Source organism: Corylus avellana, chromosome ca1, assembly GCF_901000735.1.
Source record: "Corylus avellana chromosome ca1, CavTom2PMs-1.0".
In the NCBI taxonomy this organism is placed as follows: Eukaryota; Viridiplantae; Streptophyta; class Magnoliopsida; order Fagales; family Betulaceae; genus Corylus; species Corylus avellana.
Window position 1 is genome coordinate 12,360,812 of NC_081541.1, and position 6,812 is coordinate 12,367,623.

Below are 6,812 nucleotides of genomic sequence, written 5' to 3' on the forward strand. Positions count from 1 at the left end.
AGCCCAAATCAAAAATTACAGTACAAAAAGTACGTACAAAAAGTAAGAAATGAGCCAAAAAATTATATAGTCCAATTTAAATGAGCTTAAATGGGTGTATTAATTGAAAGGGTATCAATGAGTGGATGTCTTGATAGGACGAGAAGTGACATTTCTTGAAAAGTTATAACGGTTGGTCTTGGAGAAAAAAAGTACATACATATGCTTGATAGACCCGATATGTTATTCATGCATACTTAAAGTATTCAGTTTCCTCTGTAGAAAGATAATTTGTTCTCTTCACTTAAATTTTTGGAAAAAAAAGAAAGTAAAATCAGTCATTTTGGTTTACAAATAAGTTTACTGTGGTATCAAAATGTTTTGAAAGATCCCTGTGGTATGCATAAATAACATATTAATTCATGAAGTCAATTTCCTTAAAAAAACTTGATGGATTTTGTTAATGTGTCACGTCATTAGAGCGAATAAAATTATGGCACTTGTCATTAGCTCATAATAAAAAGTACATAAATTAAAAATTTATATAGACCGACCATGAGGGTGGCTGGAGCCACCATTCTTTTTTTTTTTTTTTTTTTTTTCCCCCTAAAAAAGTACTGTTTTTAATGTTTTTAATAGTTTTTATTTTTTAGGTTTTAATTTTTAATTTTTATTTTTAATGAGGCATTTGGTCATTGGTAATTTTTTATTCGTTTGACATGGAATCATGTTAACTTTTTAGACGAAACATTGGACAACGTATCATTTTTGTTTTTAGCCATACTTGAGGTACCATCTACGATACAAATTGAAATTTTGGTAAAAAAATAAAAATTTTAAACTAAAAGGGGTAAAAAGCAATTTCACGCAATAAAAAATAATATTACATGTCGTACCTATCAGCGACAATTGATATGGGTCATTGTTGATAGTCAAGATGGCCCAAAACCTTCATCTCTGATTTCTTATTTATGAAAGACGAGCAATTTGTGTCGTAACTGATAGTTATAGTATTAGCGATGATTCAAAACAGTCATCACTAATACCCTAACTATTAGAAATGACGACAGTTTTAGTCGTTGCTCATTGTTAGATTATTAGCGACAACCCAAATCTATCGTCCCCGATACCTTTTGTTAAGAAAAAATGAAAGAAAGAAGAGGCTTGTATGTAATACTTATCAACAATGACTACTTTGAGTTGTCGCTAATAGTTAGATTATTAATGATGACCCAAATTTGTATTTAAATTTTGTAATCTATTTTTTGAGTTTGAGTTTCCATCTTTTATGTTTTTCTAATTGTTGTTACTACTCTCCTATTGTTACAAGTTTTTTAAAAATGCCATAACAAGTTCTTATACCCATTTTTCTTGTAAAACCGAGAACGATTTCGAAAGGCGTTCAACGCATCCTTGTTCTCCTTAAAAGTTGCATGATAATATGTTCTGCACTTGGATGTGCCTATTTCTAAACAAAACCAAGAACGTTTTCAAAAGGTTTTTAGACACCTCTTTGATTCTTTGTATTATGTTTTCCTGTGATTTATGTGTTTATTTTGAGCCTAGGAAGGAAGATACCAACCCATAGCCTTGTATAGAAGCATAGGACCCATTTTAGGGACTTCTAGCCAAAAACCTAGCCCCTGGCCGAACGGTCGCCCTAGGGAGCGAGCGCTCGCCCAAAGAGCGGGTCATACGCCCCTTAGTCCCTTTTTTGTGGTACGAAGTTTAGTAGCCTTTTCGTTAGATGGAACCTCGTAAAGTTCTCTACAACTTCTTATAACAATTAGTAGTCTTTCGTTATAGGAGGGATTCGTGATGTCGGAGGAATCGACTGAGCGAATGAGCTAAGTAAACATTTACGAACACTTTCCTTAAAACGTTGGATATGTGAGCTGACTGACCACGCATATGATATGATCATGTCTAATTTTTGTAATAACTTGGAAACTGCTTTAATAACTAGTTGATAAAATGTATCGTATGACATGGTACATCGGTACGTGCGAAATAATGGCAATGGGCTTACTATATAGTGGCGTGGGCTACCCAAGGTCGGACTCGGTCGGGCAACTAGTGTTATGGACAGTAGCGTATAATAGTTGGAGCACCGGCATTGTATTACAAGTCATTCGGCACAACACCAACCCTGCAGGGAAAGGGTAATGTCTCGGGTAGAACATATATTATAGTTACGACCTATAAAGCATTAGTTTTCTACATTAAAATAATTAAACGATTGTTGGCCAGGAGTACACCACCTTTTATCAACCAAACAATATTTTCAAGGTATATTAACGGATACAACACTTCCTTTAAATGTTTACCAAAACTGCACGTTTATTTCTGCTTAATAATTGGGCTCACGTCATACTCCACCGTGAGGTTTACTTACTAAGTCGTTAGACTTACGTGGTTATTACTCTCATAGGGAGCTTGTTTCTAAAATACAAGAGTGCTATGGTTGTCACGACAGACTTTGCTTTGAAATTTCATACTATTATTAGGTTTGCCTTATATTATTAGTTGCTCAAAGTCTTTAATTTGAGAATTATACTTGTACCTGTAATGATTAATAGATTTCTTAGATTATTTCACCTTCCTATACATTAACAATGATGATGCTTAGAGGGCGATCCCCCATTTAGCCACCAATTGGTTAAATTGGGGTAATTGCCATTACCCTTCCAGGCTGTTCAATGCCAGTTTTGGGGGCTTTACACCTGTGGAGCGACGATCATCCCAATTGCTAGCCCAATCAGCATATGAGTAGGCTTAGATGGAGTATGAAGGTGAACTGTAAAATCGGAGACCAAACTGAATTGTGTGCTTTAGGTACAAAAGCAGGTGCTTGACAGATTGCCAATGGATGTCTGTGGGTTTGTGCATAAATTGAGATAGTTTGTTCACACTAAAGGAGATGTTGTGGTGCGTAATACATAAATATTGGAGAGCTCCAATGGTGGTACGATATAATGTTGGGTTAGCAAACAAAGTACCTTCAAATGCAGAGATCCGTGGAGCTGGCCATGGGGGAGGTTGTCGGTTTTGCCTCAGACATTTTTGTCCGCTTCAAAATATCCAAAATGTAGCGATATTAGGATAATATAAAACATCACAAGACCAAGGGATCACTTATATATATATATATTAGGATAATATAAAACATCACAAGACCAAGGGATCACTTATATATATATTAGTGATGACCTATAACAGTCGTCGATGATAAGTATTGCATTTGGGTTTTGTTAGTTTTCCAACAAAAAATGATTTTTCAAAAAATAATTTTCATCTTTTGGCGCCTAAGAAAAATGTGACGAATAGTCGAAGAAGGTCGACATCGACAACTTCCAGCGACCTCCAATTAACATCCAACAAACTCCAGTGCTGGCCTAACAGTTTGAGAATGTGTCACATTAGAAGATAGCAAGAATTCCAAGCCTCCTCATTCTCCAAGAACACTCACAAACCTCACAAACTTTCAAAAATCAATCAAGCAGTAGGGGTGAAAAGGAGGTTGCAGTTAGCAGTTATTACCAATAACTACTAACAGTAACTGCCTAAGCGGTTACTAAATTTCATTAACCGTATCCGATAGGCGGTTAGCCGATAGCGCTTAGCGGTTAGTAAACATATAATCGCCCACTATAACTGCTTTTTTCAAAGTTTAGCCTTTGGACCAATTTTCGGTTTTAGGCTTTTTCTCTTATATTCCACATTGGGCGAAATTGCTCCAAAATGAGCCCATATTGAAAAATCTAAAATATTTGACCCCAAATTTACATTATTTTACATCTACTTGTACTTTTTTTTTTTTAAAAAAAAGGTCTTTAAATGTAAATCATAACTTGTTAAGGATCGAAGTTATACTAATGAAAAAAAAAGAGATTATATATATATATATATATATATATATATATATTAGTGATAATACATTAATACTTCAATTGTAGTTATAAGTCACACATTGTTTATTTCAATGTCAATTACTTAATTTCAAATTATATGAATCACATTATCATTTTACATGAATATTATGATTAATTATTTGAATTTAATTTGACTCATATGATTAAATATTAATCTTATACATTTATATTATTCAATATGCATATATGTATAATTATAATTTATAACATATATGGACTTATAAGTTTATAATATACATTACAACTAAGTCTTTGGGTATTTAATTGTTGTATTAGTATGAATTTGTATACTTATGAGTTATATCATATTATATATGTATAATTTGTTATTATATAAGCATATGATTTAATCTTTAATTAATCATATGATAGAATCATATAAATTATAGTGATAATGCATTAATACTTCAATTGTGGTTATAAGTAACACATTTTTTAATCCAATGCCAATTACTTAATTTGATATTATATGAATCACATGATCATTGTACATGAATAATATGAATCATATGATTAACTTGATTAAGTATTTTAATTTTCATTGAATCATATGATTAAGTATTTGATTTTATACATTTATATTATTTAATATGCATATATGTATAATTATAATTTTATAACATATATGGACTTAATTATAAGTTTATAGCATACATTACAACTAAGTTTCTAGGTACTTAATGAATTGCAGAATTGTTATTAATCTCAAAGAGAACAATACAATCAAGGAATGGGATGAACTTCTTTCCTGCTGAAAATATCCCAGACACATGGTGGATTTTCATTTATCCAACCAAAAAGTATCTATGATATGGGTGGTAGCCTCTCTAGCTAGCCCATGAGCAACTAGATTAGCTTCCCTAAAAACGTAATTAAACTCTGGCATGCTCAACAATTGTAGACCTGTTTACCTGTTTGGATGTCCTCCACAAAGTGGCCATAGCTACACGAGCAACCCTTTTGTAAATTCATTGCAGTAATGATTTGCAAAGCATCTCCTTCAAATATCGCATTTTGTCCAAGCTCTCTTCCCATAATAAATGCATGAGTAGCAGCAAGTGCTTCAGCCATCATCGGTTCAACTTCCATCTTGAGTGTCATACTCCTTGCCGCTAAACATCTTCCATTACCATCACGAGGAACAGTGCCCAACCCAACCCAACCCAACCTTTCTTCTTATTAACCGCAACGTCCCAATTTATTTTGCCCATGTTGTTGGGAGGTGGCTACCACCGTGCATTGCGCCAGGCCGGATCAGGTCTATGTTCTTCTTCACTGCGATTATTCACTCTCTGGAAATCCTCCAGATTTGTTCTAGCCAACTTTGCTAGTTGAGTTGGATGTTAAAACTCTCCACCATGTACTACCGAGTTTCTACACAGCCATATATTTCTTGCAGTAATTGCAGAAAATTTTAACACCCAAATCAATTTTATCACACTGGGTCATCATCTCTTCACAGACTTGAAGAAAATTTCGTCCTATGCATGCCCCTTTTTGCATTGAAATTTAGCCACTCCCCCATACATCTTTGGCTGATGGACAGCTCCAGAGAATGTGTTCCACTATCTCTTCTTCTAGTTCACATATAGGACAAAGTTTGTTGGGTACCACCGCTCTATGGAACAAATTATCTTTTTTTTTTGATGAATAAGGAATTTCATTCAAGAACAACCAATTCAAACTACAAAGATATTCCAATTACAAGCCTTCTCAAAAGGCCAAAACCTTAGCCACGCAGGGCTTCACACTTGCTCCAAGCAAGCCAAAAGCATACAACAAACAATATGGCAAAACCAGCACTACCAAAAGAAAATCCAAAGCAGGGCTGCTCTACAAAGAATCAACAAACAGAAACCAAATCTGCAGAAAACCACGCAGGGTCTAAAATCAAAAAAATACTAATCAAACAACTTCAAAGACACTACTCAACACCAATAGCAATACTAAAAACCTCTCCAAAAGGAGACCAGCCTTCAAGAAGAAGAGCAAGGCAGAAAAATAGAATATCAAGCCTGCACAGAAACTATAACAGCAAGTCAGCATGCAGATTCCACAAAGAAGCTAAATCCAGGTTCTCTCTAGTTCTTGGAAACTTTCCCTTCCCAGCAATTCTTGACCTCACCTCCCAAATTATCTTCTTCAAAAGCTGCTCCTCAGTGTTAGGTTGACCAGAATGCATTAGCTCATTCCTAGTGCACCATAAATTATCTTTGGTAGGAAGGAGATTTTGGCAAGCCCTCCACATGAACATTTTAACCACACTGGGCACATGAAGTTTCCAACACGCCTTAACTTCCAAATACCTGATTCCTTACAGGTCCCCGAGCCTCCACTTCTATTTGACACTGTTGTCTCCATTGCTATATGGTATGCACTACGCACACTGAACTCCCCATTTTTAGTAACCCGCCATATTAATCTATCCTTTGGTTGAAAAGGACTTAACGGGATAATGTTGAGAATTGCCTTTGCCTCCTCTTCAAAGAAAATAGCAGATATAAGATTCACGTTCCACTTTTTTGTATCCCTATCAATAAGCTCTGCAACACAAGCACCTTCCCATAACACAATTCGTGGGGATTGCACAGAGAAAGTTTTGGATAAAGGTAATTAATTGTTGTATTAGTATGAATTTGTATACTTATGACTTATGTCATATTATATATGTATAATTTGTTATTATATAATGATATGATTTAATAATTAATTGATCATGTGATATAATGATATGAATTATAATAATAATACATTAATACTTCAATTATGGTTATAAGTAACACATTGTTTAATTCAATATCAATTACTTAATTTGATATTATATGAATCACATTATTATTGTACATGAATAGTATGAATCATATGATTAACTTGATTAAACATTTGAATTGTTGTTGAATT